Raw genomic sequence first — 19,088 nt, forward strand, 5'->3', positions numbered from 1 at the left:
ATCCATCCCTGTGTGTGTGTGTCTCCATCCATCCATCCATCCATCCCTGTGTGTGTGTGTCTCCATCCATCCATCCATCCATCCCTGTGTGTGTGTGTCTCCATCCATCCATCCATCCATCCCTGTGTGTGTCTCCATCCATGTGTGTGTGTGTGTGTGTGTGTGTGTGTGTGTGTGTGTGTGTGTGTGTGTGTGTCCAGCCTACCTTTGTCCCGAGCCTCCGTCCCGTGCCTTGCCTCCTTGCCTCCGTCCCGTGCCGTGCCTTGCCTCCTTGCATCCGTCCCGTGTCGTGCCTTGCCTTGCCCCCGTCCCGTCCCGTCCCGTGCCGTGCCGTGCCTTGCCTTGCCTCCGTCCCGTGCCCTCTTCGTCGGCGGCCATTGTAAAATTCAAAAGCTGCGCCGCCGCCTTCGCCTGTGATAGGCGGAACACTGAATTTCCCAGCAGCCTGTGTTCCGCCTATCACAGACGTCGTATCATCCTCGTCCGTAGTACGAGGATGATACGATGTCCGTGATAGGCGGAACACAGGCTGCTGGGAAATTCAGTGTTCCGCCTATCACAGGCGAAGGCGGAGCCGGAGGCGCGGCTTTTGAATAGAATGGCCGCTGTCTGTCTGCTCGACACGCTGATCGAGCGGGCAGACAGCGATGACTCGAGTATAAGCCGAGGGGGGCACTTTCAGCCTCAAAAAAGAGGCTGAAAATCTCGGCTTATACTCGAGTATATACGGTAATAAAAAAATGAAAAGTGGGGCGTGCAAAATTATTCGGCCCCCTTGCGTTAATACTTTGTAGAGCCACCTTTTGCTGCAATTACAGCTGCAAGTCGCTTGGGGTATGTCTCTATCAGTTTTGCACATCGAGAGACTGAAATTCTTGCCCATTCTTTCTTGCAAAACAGCTCAAGCTCAGTGAGGTTGGATGGTCCTGTATTTGGCTGCATTCATCTTCCCCTCAATTTTAACCATCTTCCCTGTCCCTGCTGAAGAAAAGCAGGCCCAAACCATGATGCTGCCACCACCATGTTTGACAGTGGGGATGGTATGTTGAGGGTGATAAGCTGTGTTGCTTTTACGCCAAACATATCGTTTTGCATTGTGGGCAAAAAGTTCGATTTTGGTTTCATCTGACCAGAGCACCTTCTTCCACATGTTTGGTGTGTCTCCCAGGTGGCTTGTGGCAAACTTTAGACGAGACTTTTTATGGATATCTTTGAGAAATGGCTTTCTTCTTGCCACTCTTCCATAAAGGCCAGATTTGTGCAGTGTACGACTGATTGTTGTCCTATGGACAGACTCTCCCACCTCAGCTGTAGTTCTCTGCAGTTCATCCAGAGTGATCATGGGCCTCTTGGCTGCATCTCTGATCAGTCTTCTCCTTGTCTGAGCTGAAAGTTTAGAGGGACGGCCAGGTCTTGGTAGATTTGCAGTGGTCTGATACTCCTTCCATTTCAAAATGATCGCTTGCACAGTGCTCCTTGGGATGTTTAAAGCTTGGGAAATCTTTTTGTATTCAAATCCGGCTTTAAACTTCTCCACAACAGGATTACGGACCTGCCTGGTGTGTTCCTTGGTCTTCATGATGCTCTCTGCGCTTTCAACAGAACCCCTGAGACTATCACAGAGCAGGTGCATTTATACAGAGACTTGATTACACAAGGTGGATTCTATTTATCACCATCAGTCATTTAGGACAACATTGGATCATTCAGAGATCCTCGCTGAACTTCTGGAGGGAGTTTGCTGCACTTAAAGTAAAGGGGCCGAATAATTTTGCACGCACCACTTTTCAGTTTTTTATTTGCTAAAAAAGTTTAAAATATCCAATAGATTTCGTTCCACTTCACAATTGTGTCCCACTTGTTGGTGATTCTTCACAAAAAATTTAAATTTTATATCTTTATGTTTGAAGCCTGAAATGTGGCAAAAGGTTGAAAAGTTCAAGGGGGCCGAATACTTTCGCAAGGCACTGTATATATATATATTTTTTTTATATATAAAACTACTATGGTTTGGCTAAGGAGATAACATATCACAGATATTTCCCCTTTAGTTGCCCTCATTAAATCCTTGAAGGAGCCATGTGATAAGTGCTCTGTAAACAACATGGCTTTTTACAACAAGTGTTAAGTAAAAACAGGAAAAACTTGAAAAGGACATGACTGTGCTATCCAAGAGACACCAGCTTTGACCACATTGCCCAGAGCACATGGTAATCTAAAAGGCCTGATTAGACACATCCCTGCCTCAATACTACCTGTTTGTGCATTACAACATTTGTGCTAAGGGGCATGGCCATTCCTCATCTATACCAACACAGAACACAAGAGATCGCTAAATCGCTTGATTTGATCAGTTTCACTGTCTTAGTAATTACCATAGCCGCTTCATCTGAGCGAAATCCTGAAAACATGACCTGTTGGGGCGCCTTGAGGACTGGAGTTGAGAAACACTAGACATTCACTAGACATTCTTTTGGAAATAATGGCATTGATTTACTGGAGAGTGCAAAATCTGGTGCAGTTCTGCATGGTAGCCAATTAGCTTCTAATTTCAGCTTGTTCAATTAAGCCTTGACAAAGAAAAAAACAAAAAAAGAAGCAGATTTTTTTTCTATGCACAGCAGCACCAGGTTTTGCACTCTCCAGCTTTAGTAAAGAAACCCCATTGATTGCAAAACATATTTTACTTTCTATTTTACTTTTATTTTGTTTTCTTTTTTTATATATATTTTTAATCAATGATAGTTTAGACAAATTATTTTACTATAAATACATAGACTTTATTCTAGAATGTGTTCTGTTTAAAAGTTATTTACAAATGCTTTGACTTGTGTGCAATTTTTTATGCAACACTGAAAAAAACAACAAACAAAATGAATAAAAAGGAAAGGAAAGGGTTTAAATATTAATGGTAAAAAATACATTTAAAAAAATCAGCAGAATAATAATATGTAAGAAGAGGAGAAAGGAGTTAAATAGGGCTAAATTTTGTTTACTAGGGATTAATAAGGGAATAAATAGAAATATACTTTTATTTTATTATGTATTTAATCATTTTTTTTAATATGTTTTACTTGTATGATTCTATAACTCAAGCCATTCACGGATTAGTAAATTAAAGAGGTAACATTTGATTCATATATAAATGAAAAAGTAAAAATTATGGAATGCAGAGCAGCAGACCCTACCCTAACTGTGACTGGAATGTAGCGGACAGGTATTATTTACCAAGGACCTCCTTGTGGGGGTTTGTACTCAGCTGCTACCCTCAAGTCACTTCCCTAGATACTGGCAAAGATAGCTTGCTGTAGCTGGTCCTATTGCATCTCAGATGTAACTTAGAGGGGCAGAGTTGGCAGACAAAGCTTACCAGGAGGAAGACAGCAGAAGCATAGATAAGAAATCCTAAGATGTGCTTGGCTGGTAAGGCTCATAGGCACAGAGTTGGCAAATGGAGTGTATCGAGGAGGAAGCTAACAGAAACACAGAAGAGGACTGCTCGGATGTGTGTGTTAAGACTCAAAGGCAGAATATGGCAGATGGAGCATTCCTGGTGGCATGGCTGTGAAAACTAGCTGACAGGTAGACTGTAGCAGGAGCAGTGGATAAAGTGTAGATAGTAGAGTGGCTGTGGAGCCTAGCAGACAGATGGAGCATATATGAAACAGCAGATGCGGGGACCAAGCGACCACAGAAAAAAAAGAGAGAAATCAAGGCAAACAGGTAACTCTCATTGGGGCCCACCAACTACATTGATCCATGATGTGCAACAGCCTTTTAAGGATATGGGTGTGTGACATGGATGTACTTGACTGGCTGAAGATGCAACACCCAAGGTACGCATTATTTTCTCATATATCATTGCAGCGGAGGACACAATCATATGATGAATCAGGTCCGTGGACCAACACAAGCACAACTCATTCTTTTTTGTAATGCCCATATTAAGGGTTAGGCCCAAAAAAATTCACATTCATAAATTGTGAGAGGTTTGGACCCAAGTGGCCTGGAAACTGAGTTGGTGGCGATGTACTGTTGGTCGTAAAGATTACTTTGGTCCACAATCAGATTATAGCAGTCTTCGGTGAAAAACAGCTCAAAAAAAGTTGACTGTTTCCCCCTGAACTCCCAGTTCACTCACCAGGTCTGGGCTGTGAATGGGGGGATAACAGGTGCTGCTTAGTCTGGGGGCAGCCAATTAGGGTTTGCAAGCAACTCTAGAAGTCTACTGTGGGCTCTACAGGCCTGTGCTCAAATTCTTGGTGTCATGGTTATGCAGTGATCTTCCTTTGTTTGCTTACCTCCCCTCATGTTTTCAGACTAAGAGGCCAGCCACTTCCACCTGGTGGTTTTTTTAACCTCTCCTCTAAGCATAGCTCCACCCCAGGCCCTATCAGGGAACCTTATATTAACCTGTGCACTGCAGGCCATCAGTGCTGATCAACCATTGTGTATTCCTTTGTGTGTTTAGCTTCCTGTTACCTGCCATGTGTGCTTCTACTGTTTTCCGTTACCGACTTTGGCGTGTCTTGACTATCCCTGTTTGCCTGTGATCCCGACCTTTTGGCGTGTCCCCGACTATTCTTGTCTGCTTGTGGCCCCGACCTTGGCTTTGTCCCTCACCATCCCTATCCTCCTGTTGCCTACTGTGGGTGTGAGCTGGGGGACCCTGGGGGTCGTGACCTGGAGCCAGTTGCAGCCAAGTCCATCCTCACCACTCGAGGCGCTGGTGAACACCTGCTGGCTTAGACTACGCGCCCCCGGGAATCTTACGCTCTAACCCCAGTGGGATCTGTCCCCCGTCTGCAGCAGTCAGCCATAGGGTCCACAACCTTGCGGTGCACTCCTGATCCCTATGGGGCGCATCTGTCACCTCGCCTCAAGGTGACCTGACAGTTTGATCAGCCATGGAGCCGCCTGACGTGCCGCTTCCTGCAGATGATCCATTGCAGAGCTTAGTTCGGCGACTTGAGACCCAAGAATCCCATCAGACCCAGGTGGTGCGATTCCTTCAGGATTTGGCATCCCGTCTTGAACAGGTTCAGGCGTCATTAGGACCCCCGGTTCAACAACCTCAACCGCTATCTGCCGCTGCACCTATCGCATCAGTCGCAGCCACACATTCATTACAACTACCAGCTCCGGTCCGTTTTTCTGGGGACTCCAAGGCTTGCAGGGGGTTCCCTAGCAAGTGCACAATTCATTTTGAACTTCAGCCCCAAAACTTTCTGCCCGATCGGGCAAAAGTCACATATATCATATCCCTCCTGTCCAGCGAGGCGTTAGCTTGGGCCACTCCTCTGTGGGAACTGAATGATCCAGTGGTTTCTAGCCTGTCTGATTTCTTCAAACTTTTTCAGAATATCTTCGAGGAACCGGTTTGTGTCTCCTCAGCGGCTAGCGCTCTTTTACGTCTCCGTCAAGAGTCCGCGTCTGTGGGACAGTATGCTCTTCAGTTCCGTATCCTCACAGCTGAATTGAGCTGGAATAATGAGGCCCTAGTTGCAACCTTTTTACATGGCCTCTCTGATAGAGTAAAGGATGAATTAGCAGGAAGATCCCTTCCTGCTGATCTGGACAGTGTCATCACCTTGTGTAACCAGATCGATATTCGCTTTCAGGAGAGGGCCCTGGAAAAAAGACGCCAGCACTCCCCGTTCTTTAGGCAGCCTGAGCCCCCAGTCCCTTCTCTTCGATCCGAGGAACACCCCCTGCCTACTGAGGAGCCTATGCAGTTGGGCTGGACTAAATTATCTCCCGAAGAACGTGCTAGGCGCAGAACTCTGGGCCTATGCCTCTATTGTGGGGCCAAAAGTAATTTCCTTGACACTTGTTCTCTTAGTCTGGAAAAACGCTCAGGGCTAATACATCTGGAAGGTGGAGTATTAGACCCTGAAATATCACCTTCACCTTCTCGTCTTCTCTTTTCTGTGTTGATTCATGTCGGTGCTTCCTCTCGTTCGATCTCAGCACATTTGGATTCCGGAGCCGCTGCCAATTTCATGGATTGGGAAACTGCATCCTCCATGAGACATACCCTTTTGCCCCTTACAACGCCATTGGTGGTCTTGGTGATTGATGGCACGTTTCTCCCAGGGGGCCCTATCCGCTTTCAGACTCTTCCTGTTAAGATGTCAGTAGGGAAACTCCACCAGGAGTGGATATCCTTCCTTGTCTTACCTAAGGCTTCATCTCCTATTAGGTCTTCCTTGGTTACGGCTTCATTCTCCACACGTTGACTGGTCTGCTGGACAGATCCTGGCTTGGGGTTCCTCCTGTTCCCCTTCCTGCCTACTCAAGGGTACCCCAAAGGAGAAACTTCCTGTTACCACCATCCCAGTATCTTCTGCTCTTCCCGCTGTATATAGTGATCTTTGGGATGCGTCCTGCAATAGTCGGACTGATGCACTCTCTAGGTCATGTGGTACTCTGGATGAGGGGTCCACCTATGAACCTGAGTCGATCATTCACTCCAGTTCGCATAACCATTTACCTTTGTCTGTCCCTAATCTCCCTTGGACACACAGCCAGGCTAACTTGTCTGCAAGTTCCACAGTTGCTATGCCCTGTGATGCGATTGAGATGGTCGCTACACCTGACAATACTATTCAGTCGACCTCTGCACCAGTTATGCCAGTCCAGCCCATGCCCAATGAGCTTCCTGCTTCTTGTTCAGCACCTTCGGTGACCTGGCCTCACCCCACTGCTACTATGTCCGTTCAAACCCGTTTAAGAGGCTCAATCCATCCTTTGGATAGAATACCTCATTCGGCCAGGAGGGGTTTTCAATCTTTTTCTCAGGGTTCTCTGTATTCTGTTTGTGTTGCAGCTATCCAGCTTGACTCTTGTGACATGTCACTTTCTAACCAACCTGACCTCAGGGATCCTCTGACCTCTGCCCAGTCTGGTGGTCCTGTTATGGATGCCCAGCTCATCTTTAAGGGTGTGGGGGACCCTGCTCAGACTCCTGATCTTCTCATGCCCTTACCCATTCCTAAAAAGCCTTTAGTCCTCAAGTCCTCTCGTCCTCTCCCTACCTCTGTTTCGGTCTCTGAGGATAATCTAAAATACGAGGTTAGTCAAGTTTTGGATTCCCGGCTCCGTAAAGGCATTCTTCAGTACCTCGTACTTTGGAAAGGGTTGGGTCCTGAGGAGAGGTCTTGGATCACTGCATCTGAGGTCTTTGCTCCCTGTCTGTTAAGGAGGTTCCATCTGGAGTTTCCCTTTAAGCCTGGACCCAGGCGGGGGAGGGGGAGGCCTCATAAGAGGGAGGGTACTGTCATGGTTATGCAGTGATCTTCCTGTGTTTGCTTACCTCCCCTCATGTGTTCAGACTAAGAGGCCAGCCACTTCCACCTGGTGGTTTTTATAACCTCTCCTCTAAGCATAGCTCCACCCCAGGCCCTATCAGGGAACATTATATTAACCTGTGCACTGCAGGCCATCAGTGCTGATCAACCATTGTGTATTCCTTTGTGTGTTTAGCTTCCTGTTACCTGCCGTGAGCGCTTCTACTGTTTTCCATTACCGACTTTGGCGTGTCTTGACTATCCCTGTTTGCCTGTGATCCTGACCTTTTGGCGTGTCCCCGACTATTCTTGTCTGCTTGTGGCCCGACCTTGGCTTTGTCCCTCACCATCCCTATCCTCCTATTGCCTACTGTGGGTGTGAGCTGGGGGACCCTGGGGGTCGCGACCTGGAGCCAGTTGCAGCCAAGTCCATCCTCACCACTCGAGGCGCTGGTGAACACCTGCTGGCTCTTAGACTCTGCGCCCCCGGGAATCTTACGCTCTAACCCCAGTGGGATCTGCCCCAGGTCTGCAGCAGTCAGCCGTAGGGTCCACAACCTTGCGGTGCACTCCTGATCCCTACGGGGTGCATCTGTCACCTCGCCTCAAGGTGACCTGACACTTGGTGGCTGCGGTTGCATTACACTACTATTGCTAGTCACTTCACTGGCTTTTACTGCACCACTGGTGTTTGCCAGATCACCAAAAAGTAGTGCAGTTCTAGTACTTGTGCTCTTCTACATATGAGCATAATCCATGGGGTACACCTGATGTTAACAAGGACCTCTCTGCCATTATCTGAGATAGCTGTCAGGGTGCCATTGCTTACTACAGGTTCTTATTCTGAAACAGATTCTGGCAGAGAGGCTTCCTCTTCACTCTTATCTGTCATGCTCAGTACCCTGTGGGTCTCTTCACTAGTGTAACACAGTGGTGTAGTGGATAGCACTCTTGCCTAGCAGTAAAAAGGGTTGTTGGCTCGAATTCCCCACCACGACACTACCTGCCTGGAGTTTGCATGTTCTCATGGGAATTGTAGTTCTGCAACAGCTGGAAGGCCACCAGTTTGCAACCCCTGCCTTAGAGCATGGGTGTTCAACCTGTAGCCCTCCAGCTGTTGCAAAACTAGTGTCTCTTCACTAGTGTAACACAGTGGTGTAGTGGGTAGCACTCTTGCCTAGCAGTAAAAAGGGTTGTTGGCTCGAATTCCCCACCACGACACTACCTGCCTGGAGTTTGCATGTTCTCCCTGTGCCTGCGTGGGTTTCCTCCAGGTACTCCGGTTTCCTCCCACGCTCCAAAGACATGCAGGTAGGTTAATTGGCTTCTGTCCAAAATTGGCCCTAGTATATGAATGGGGACCTTGGATTGTGGGCTCCTTGAGGGTAGGGACTGATGTGAGTGTGCAATGTACAATTTTAGACACTCACTTAGGTTGAACTAGATGGACTGGTGTCTTTATTCAACCTTACTAACTATGTATGTAACTTCTTTGGACATTTTGGGCACCAATGTTTTACAGGTACCTGGGGACGACTATGGGAAAAAGAGCTCCTGGCTAGCAATCAGGGACTGCTTGCATGCTAGAAATAAAATTAACTACTAGCTAACAGAGATCAGGCCTGATTTTGCTAACACTGCAGATTTGTGGACAATGTATCAGAAGTGGCAGTGATCAGAATAATTATAGAAAGACTGCACTTGTTGGGGGGCTAAAAGTTGGCAGTGATTGGGGTTGATCCTCCCAACGCTGAATTTTTGGGAACACTATACTATTGGGGACACTAGTACAGTTCTGCTTGTGATCAAGATACTGATCCGTACAGACACTATACTAGTAATGGCGGTGATCAGCAACTTATACAGGGTTATTTACGAAAGACAAATCCACTTTGCACTGCAAGTGCGCTTGGAAGTGCAGTCACTCTAAATCTAAGGGGTAGATCTGCTGATTTTATCATCCAATCATATGCAAGCTAAAATGCTGTTTTTTATTTTCCTTGCATGTCTCCCTCGGATCTACAGCAACTTTACTTCCAAGTGCACTTCCAGTGCACTTTCAAGTGCACTTGCAGTGCAAAGTGGATTTCCCTTTAGTAAATAACCCCCATAGTGTGACTGCGATACTGTGGCAGACAATGTGATGCTAACTGACATTGGCTGGGAGGGATGCTAACTGGCTCTAACGCTATCCAATGTCGCTAATGACACTAGTAGTGATCAGTCATAAATACTGTACACTGACACTGGTGACAGGGCTATATTGTGGTGCCTGGCTGTGCTGCCCACTTACAGTAGATCTACTGAGTGGGTTGGCAAGTGGTTAAACAGAACATAAAAGAGAGGAGGGTAAGTAAGCAATGGATGGTAAGGAGAGATAAATGAGACAATGAGGGCGAGGGAGACAAGTAAAAAAATTAGGGGGTAAAAGAAAGAAAGGAGTGAGGGGTCAGAAAGAGGAGAGGGTACACCTAATGAAGAAGAGAAAAATGGGAATAACGTGCCAGGAATTTCTGTGGGTATCTAGTCAAGTCCCATGAATGACCTCTGATTGGGTTGAGACATGTTCTTAATAATCCTTCGTGAAGCAGAAAGCATTCCAGTAGAACCTGGTGGAGCAAAATTAGTCTCAGTTTGTCTCAGTTTCAAAGAGGCAGAATGATCTTCCATATATTTTATCTTATTAATTAACAAGGTCCAAAGGCATATAGGGGGGAGTTCAGTACAATTCCACTTCAGTGGTATACATGATCTTGCTGCATTGAGGAGATGAATAAGTAGGAAATATTAGTAGCGGGCCTTAGGTAGTGGAGTCAAGAGAAGGAAAAGGGCCATGGGAAAGTCGCTTTGTTTTATTCCAGTGAGATGCTTGATTTGTTTTTTAATGTCTGCCCAGAAATGAAGGCAGAAATGGGCATGTGTATAGTATGGTTCCCTTAGAGCACGGGTCTCAAACTGGTGGCCCTCCAGCTGTTGCAGAACTACAAGCCCCATCATGCCTCTGCCTATAGGAATCATGCTTTTAACCATTACCCTTGCAATGCCTCATGGGAATTGTAGTTCTGCAACAGCTGGAAGGCCACCAGTTTGCGACCCCTGCCTTAGAGCATGGGTGTTCAACCTGTAGCCCTCCAGCTGTTGCAAAACTACAAGTCCCATCATGCCTCTGCCTTTGGGAGTCATGTTTGTAACTGTCAGTAGCTTGCAATGCCTCATGGGACTTGTAGTTCTGCAACAGCTGGAGGGCCACAGGTTGAGCACCCATGCCTTAGCGCACTAGATTCTATTACGAAGAATTGTATACCTGGCTTCCTGGACTCAAAACTGATAATTTGTGAGCAAAGAATACAGTGTGATCTCTTTCATCATGGGAGAGAGTGTGAACAAAAACCTGTTTAACAGATTCACAGCATTGCTTTTAATGTTTGCAATTTCCGTATCAACAAAGATACTGAACTGCTTTTATGTTTTCCTTGAACTTTCAAATTAATTAGGTTCTCCAGCTCTAAACCATGTAAATCTTTTATTAATTTACAATATGTTAGCTACAATGTGTAGTACTCATATTTTTCTTTTATCTTTAACATTAAGAATTTTAAAATTTAGAGAGAAGTGCAAGCTAAAATAACATCCCCTTTAACCAAAGAAATTCAGCAAAATTTCTACCATGATTATTGATGAACACAATCTACCAGTATTTTCCTTACCAGAAGTGCTATAGAAGTTTTAAACTTAATTATACACATTTTAACAAGAAAGAGCACAACAACATTAATCATTCTGGCGCCATTTAAAAGCCCAAGGGAATTAATGATTTTCTTAACTGGGAAAATAGGCTCCTTATTTTGCACATTACAATAGCCAAACGAGTGGGCAAAGAGCTGGAATGTACAAGAAAGCGATCTACAGTTTGATGAGATTAGATATTTAGCATGTCAGCTAACACACATAATTAATTTACTCTTCATTCTTGCAAATATGTCACCATCATGCCATTAAAGAGATGACTAATGTTGATAATTCATCTATTTTATACTGTATTTAATTAGAGCACTGCACAGGTTTCTAACAATATTACAATAATAATGTTTTGTTGAAATGCTACCTGTAAAATACTATGCATATAGTTAAATATATATTATTTTATCTATATATAGTGTATCACTGAAACATTTCTAAACTGTATTTAAGTTTTTGGAGATATTAAAATGATACTATCACTTAAAGAGTAACTAAATTTTTGTTGAGAAAAAAAACATTCCCCTCTGGGTGATCTGTCTACATTACAAGGATTTTAACAAACTTTGTTGCTGATTCCTGCCTTTTGTTATTCTGAAGAAATCCCTGTGTGTTTGTCTGTATCCATCTAGGAAAGGGAGTCTAATAGGAGTGATTTCATAATTATTATTCAGCTGTACACCTGTAGGGCTCTAATGAGAAAAGCTGCGGGTCCTGTATCCCTTTAGGCCTGATTTCCTATTGGAAGTATCTCACCAAAAATGTAATTTTTGTTGCAGGGGATGGATGCCTTTAATCTGAATTATCTTAGGGCAGACTTGTGGGAAAATTGGTAAACCAATCACATAAGCAGGAAATTATGTTTCCTGTCACATCATGGTATCATACATTTGAGTTGTGACTCTGCCCCTCACAACCTGATGAACTGAATAGCTATAAATTGTAAGATAGGATCCACCTCAGTATTCTCCTTTTTTCCTCATCTGTCCGGGACTGGATGGAAGTCCCAGACAGATTTCAACCCTCTCCTGGGTGGAAGTCCTTGCAAATACAGCCTCTAAATGAGCTAGCTACCCCACTCTGATGGTCTCAGGGGTATGTTGCTGGGTACTTTACATAGTCTTAGATTATTTACTGTGGTCTCCGTTTTTTTCTTTCTAAACACTCATAGGGTTTCTCTGGGATCTGTAATCCCACACAGCCATCCTGACATCCCTAAGATGGTGCCTGAGGGTCTGATGTGCGAGTGGGAGTGACGCCACCAGGAGCTTGTTTTGCCAACATCTATCATGGCAATTGGGGGAAAATAAAGGGAGGAAGGCACAGGTGCGGAAAGAAAGGGAGGGAAAATGGGAGCGGGTAAATGGACAGGAAAATTAATGTGTGAAGAACTGACAAAACTAGTGACAAAATTGAAACATGAATCATATATGTGTTACCAAGTGTATGTGACAAAGGAAAAGGAACTCATCGAGTCCAAATATCTATGGGGTGATGAATGTGATAAAAATGTTGGACAATGTTAGAGGACTGGTGCACAAAAATAAGTGCATGGGAAAAAAAAAGGGGGGGGGGAGTGAAGGTGTGAAACAAAAGTGGGAAACAACCACGAACAATAAACTATGGACCAAACGTGTTGAAGAGAAATGTGCAAAAAAAAAGGAGACAAAGAGTAGTATAGAAGATACCCTAAATTTAGCTGAACTGATCAATTTTCTTGTGCAGAGGCTACCGCAGGGTTCTGTCCGTCCAGATGGACCACCAGGGATTATATAATGTCCCCTAATTCCAGCAATGTATAGCGCCTGACCTACCTTCAATTGGTGGAGTAGCTACTCCACAGGTGCACTAATCCTGCCCCCATCCCATACCTCGAACCCGCAATTACAAGGTACCTGAACTCCCCTTAACCCTATATCCCTCTATTGCAAAACTTCGTGTTTCTTTCAAATAAATCTTTGGAAAAAGGACTAAGTGTCAGAGCTAACATTCCTTAATCCACTCTACAATGGGACCCCTAAGACGGACACAGTGAACAGGTGAGGTAACGGTAAGCCCAACAAAAAAACAGCAGCTCCTTCAGGGGTTAGTGCTACACTACCAAAAGCTCTAAGCCCTTGTACACACGGTCGGACATTCCAACAACAAAATCCATCAGATTTTTTTCCAAAGGATTTTGTCCGAAACTGATGTTGCATATACACGGTCAGACAAAATTGTCGGAAAATCCGATAGTTTGGAACGTGATGACGTTCGTTCGTTGCGGCGGGACTACGTTGTGGCTAGTAGCCAATAGCTTTGGTCTCCTAATTTGATCTGAGCATGCGTGGCACTTTGTCCGATCGGAATTCTCTACAAACGATCGGACAACGTCCGATCGGATCATGTTGTCAGAAAATTTTATATCCAGCTCTCAAACTTTGTTGGTCGCACATTCCGACGGAAAAAGTCCGATGTAGCCCACACACAGTCGGATTATCTGACAGCATGGTCCGATCTGACCTTTTCCGTCAGAATTTCCCACCGTGTGTACAGGGGCTTACTGTAAAGGGGGCCCTTCTGTGCCGTGCTTCCTTTCTAAACCCCCTCTTCCCTCCTCAGTAAACTTTACACCTCTTACTCCCCCTGCTGTGTTTCTTCTCTTATCTTTCTCATGCAAACTGTATTTTTTTCAATAATTAAAGTGGCTGTTAAGCCACTGTGATATCTTTATATAATCCTTCTATGTGGCCCAGTCTTTGTGTTTTATAAAAAAAATTCCATCTATACCTGATTTCAGAGCTCCACTCAGCGCTCACGTGACTGGCCACCTCTCCCCTCTCCTGATCTGGCAGATAGATCGGGAGAGGCTGAGAATCCCTCACTGATGTCAGTTGAGATGAGAGGAGGACAGAGGTGGCTGGACCTGTGAGCTCTGAGTGGCGCTCTGAAATCAGATATAAATGGAATGTTTTTATAAAACACAGAGACTGGGGCTCATAGCTTAATGAAAAACACAGGATTGCATGAAACAGTAAAGGTTAGTTCAGCAGCAGGAGGGGATGAGGTGGGCACTGTCACAAGCTGACGGGCAGGGAGGACATAGGAAGACAGGAGAGGACAGTAGAGCTGTGGATGATGGAGGCACATACACTGACCACTGTGTCAGGGCTCAGCAGCCATGATAAAAGGTGGTCAGTTTACTGGGGGGAGGGCATAGCCAGGCAGGATCAGCCATGTATGTCAGGTTATACAGGGGGCCACATTATACAGCACAAGCATTGCTTTAAAGCAACAGGATCCGTTTTTTTTGTGTTAGGGTAACAAACGATTTAACTGTATATGAATAGCACCAAAACTGCTTACATTATACTTTCTTCTGTTTTATTGAGTGTTAAACTAATGCAACACAGGTTTATAAAACATTTTGTGAATATGCCATGCATTGTTTTGTCTTGTTAAAATCAATAAACAAATTGAAATTAAATATATAACACTGTTGTAAAGCTAATCAATGAAATTCAAATGGTAGCTCCTTACTTGTCTACTCATGATCTCATCTTCAGTTTCTTCTAACACAATCTTACCTTAGAGCTTCTGCAAAACTCAGAATACAACTTTCAGCTATAGGTAAATGACTTGACATCGTCTTTAGTTTTTTTTTTCTCCTAGATCTAGCTTGTAATGGGGATGGGGGATAGAGGGCACAATTCAAAGAACTTCATAAACACTCCTAGTACTGACATTATCTTGGGAAAACCTTAAATTGCATCTAAAGTAAAAAAAATGTAATAAAGTAATGTGTTACAACCCCTGTCGATTTTATTTTATTGAAGATTGAACTGAATGTAAGGTAAAAAAACTAAAATTTGAAGTTGTTGCCAGAACAGAAATAGAGGGAAAATCTTCCAAAGAGAACAGTTGTTCACATGACAGCTGCTTAACCACTTCAATACCAGGCACTTTCATCCCTTCCTGCCCAGGCCGATTTTCAGCTTTCAGGGCTCTCGAACTTTGAATGAGAATTGTGTGGTCATGCTACGCTGTACCCAAACAAATTTTTATCATTTTGTACCCACAAATAGAGCTTTCTTTTGGTGGTATTTGATCACTGTTAGGGTTTTTATTTTTTGCGCAATAAGTAAGTTTTCTCCTTCACTGAGAGGCACTGATGAGGCTACACTGTAGGGCACTAATAAGGTGGCACTGACGGACACTGATAGGTGGCACTGGTATGCAGCACTGATGAGCATTGATAGGCGGCACTGATGGGCACTCATAGGCTGCTTTTATGGGTACTTATGGGTGGCACTGATAGGTGGCACGGATGGGCACTGATTGGCACTGATAGGTGGACACTAATGGTCACAGATGGGCACTGATAGATGGCACTGATGGACACTGATGGGTGGCACTGATGGACACTGATAGATGGCACTGCTGGGCACCACTGCTGAGGAGACATCTGGCAGGCAATAATAGTTGGCACTGACTAGCAAGATGTGTTGGCACTTACTGCCATCTTTTGGGCACTTACTGGCATCCCTGGTGGCCATGGGTGGCATCCTTGGTCATCCATCCATTGTGTTTATCCCTGGTGGTCCTGGCGGTATCCCTGGTGGTCCAGTGTGGGCATCCAAGAGGGGCTGTGCTGATAAACAATCAGTGCAGACCCCCCCCTGTCAGGAGAGCCGCCTATTCTCTCTCCTCTACTGGCTTCTGTCAGACACGAGTGAGGAAAAGACAATAAATGGCTCTTCGTGTTTACACTGTGATTAGCCGTGATTGGACACGGCTGATCAGTGATAAAGAGCCTCCATCAGAGGCTCTTTACCGAGATTGGCATAGCGGTATGCCAGGTGAAACAGCACACCACCGATTGCTGCGCTGCATGCCACCACGGGTGCGCAACGGCAGTTATCCTGAAAGATGTCATATGACGTCCAGTCAGGATAACTGAACGTCTGCCCAGCTGTCATTTTGCTATAGGCCGGGTGGGAAGTGGTTAATGGACAATTTTCCTCTGACTTCCTGTTGTTTTTTACCAATGGGCTACAGATGACAAAAAAGTCATGGGGAGAGAGGTTGAGGGGATAGGAGGAGGGGAGGCTTTTGGGGGAGGGTGAAGGGGGTTATGGGAGGGGGATACAGTAAAAGGGGAGGGTGGGAGGTAAGAAAAAGTCTGGCGAAAAAGTGACAGAAAGAAAATGTGGAGGGAAGAAAAACAAAAAAACAAAGTGTAAGGGACAAAGATCACCACCTAGAAGAACTGGAATATCACTCACAAATATGTGTCACATCCCACTCAAATTTCATCGCTCAGGGGATCATAGCATCCATGTCAAAGATCCAATAAACTTCTCAGAACTGCTCAGAAGAGAGAACTGATCTCCTCCTCTAATGGGACAATCTATTGTTTAAATTATTTGTACGGTACTTTAAATAATACCAGATCACTATTATTATGATCTACAAAATGTCTTGCAACATTTATGGTCTTATCAATTTGAATATTTGAAAGATGAACCCTAACATGATTACCCAGACCTCTCATGAGGTCCTTCTAAAGGGTCCTCTTTGTCTCCTATACTTTGGTTTTCTGTTTAACTCCACTTTTCCTTTTCTGTACTTTTTCTCTATCTTTTACTTCCCCTCCTTCCTCCATTTTACTGTCCCACCCCTTTCTTCTTCACCCCAACAGCTATCAACACCCATCTCTCCTTCTACCTGAACCCTTAGCTATCTCTCTTCCTAAATTAAGAGCAGGTATGCCTCAGAGTATGGTATGAATGACGCTGAGTACCTTCACACCCATTGATTATGTATGAATGGGTTTGAACGTAAACAAAGCCATCCGTATAAATGTAGAAAGCTGGAGAAGGGACCATGTTCACTGTCCTCACTACAGAGGTCAGAACTATGAATGAATTTGCTGAAAAACACAAATCCATACATGAATGTAAAACAAAAAAAAAAATGATAAAAACAAACATAATTAGACATAATTAAACAAAAGACATACCGTAGGAATGCACAGTGATACCCCTACTGAAACCACATACAAGCTTAGCTGCTGATGATTCATCCACCAAAAAAATCCCAAAACCAATAAAAAAAAAATTAAGAAGAGAGGACAAAAAAACTTCAGCACTATAAGTTGAGACTACACAATGGGGGTTATTTACCACATGGAAGTAAAGTTGCTGTAGATCTGAGGAGGACATGCAAGGAAAATAAAAAACAGCATTTTAGCTTGCACATGATTGGATGATAAAATCAGCAGAGCTTCCACTCATTTCAGAGCTATCCCTTAGATTTAGAGCGAGTGCACTTGCAAGTGTACTTGCAGTGCAAAGTGGATTTGCCTTTCGTAAATAACCCCCAATGTCACAATACATCCCCAATATCAATATTTGTGAATTATATTTTAGTTTGTGTATATTACCACAAGCAATCATATAGTGCATTTTGATAAGAAAATGTTGCGCTGTCAATAATCATATATGAAAGTGCATATAGTGATAAGTATTCAAATTCTTAACACATAATTCTATAAATAATAATTGAAATAACAATTCATGATATTAGTGCCATCATGCAGAAAATAAAGTGCCAGAAAGACATAAGACAGTCCAATATGAGTCCTTAGACCCTAAACACGCTATTAGATTTTCTGCAGATTTTTGTCTTCCGATTTACTAAAACCATGTAGTGCAAGGGCCTGCCTGATTGCATACAAATTGAAACTCTTAGGCCGCGTACACACGGGCGGACTGTCTGACGGACTTGGTCCGCTGAAATGTGTTTCAGCGGACAATCCGCTCGTGTGTGGGTTTCAGCGGACTTTTTCAGCGGACAGTCTGGCGGACTAAGTCTTTCGGAATTTCCGTAATATTGTCCGTCCAAACTTGGTTTCAGCGGACAGTCCGCTCGTGAGTAGGCTAGTTCGACGGACTAAGTATGGCGCATGCTCAGAAAGGATTTACCCGGCCGAAGGTTGCATTGCAGTGTATTGGACGTCGAATTTCTAGTCCCGTCGTACGTGCCGTACACGTCATCGCGCAAGCTTTCAGCGGACTGTCTGTTCGTCGTGTGTGGTCAAGTCCGTTCATTCAAAAGTAGGACGGACTGTCTGTCGGATTGTCTGACAAACTTAGTTGGCCAGACAACCTGCCCGTGTGTACGCGGCCTTAAGGTTTTAACCTCATAGTATATGGTTTTGGTAAATCTGAAGACAAAAATCTGCAGAAAATCTAATAGTGTTTATGGGGTCTAAGAGGGATATTCAAACACGTCCACTTGAAACTCCTTTAATACTGCAAGTGAGCACCACCAGGTGCTCCCTTTCAAGATAAGCAAAATCAGACATTTGCCAGAGAGATAGACCCTATTCAGATCTATAATCAAATAAGCCAAGAAAAAAAATGCGCTATGTACAGCAAAAAATAAACAAACAAGAAGCAACTTTCCTGTGAGATACCACACAGTCCCAATACAATATAATTTAAGAAATATAATGTGCAAATATGCTTGATAAAAAATATGAGAAAAATTATTTTGTAAAAAAGTCTACAAGTGAATATATCCAGTAGTCCAAGTGAGTATTTACCACCATCCACCACCTTGAAAAGTGATCCTGTGCAAAGGCACCACCACCTAAGGCTGAAGGGTTCGCTTACCAGATTGTGTAAGACCTCATTACAAAAGGTCATATCACACTTGTGGCTCCATACCCAGCCAGGGCCTTTATCTCAAAGTTGTCTTTTAAGTAAGGACATCAATCCTCCTCATACGACAATCAATGGAATGCACTACTGCTTGTTGTCAAAATCCTCATTTGCACCACATTGTGGAATTGATTTGGTAAGCGAGCCCTTCAGCCTTAGGTGGTGGTGCCTCTTCACAGGATCAAGTCTATAATCGCCTCAATGAGCTCACCCTCCGCCTGGGTATAGGTTATTCCTGAATTTCCAGCCGCCCTCTGATGTTAGTAGTAAGAGGTAACATTCAGACTTCTCATTAAGGGTAATAAGACCGAATAAAATGGAACATGGCTGGTAGTTGCTTCCTGAGCAGAAGACC

Source organism: Lithobates pipiens, unplaced genomic scaffold (genome assembly GCF_037356315.1).
Source record: "Lithobates pipiens isolate NorthernLeopardFrog02 unplaced genomic scaffold, aLitPip1_a1.2 Scaffold_8, whole genome shotgun sequence".
Lineage (NCBI taxonomy): Eukaryota > Metazoa > Chordata > Amphibia > Anura > Ranidae > Lithobates > Lithobates pipiens.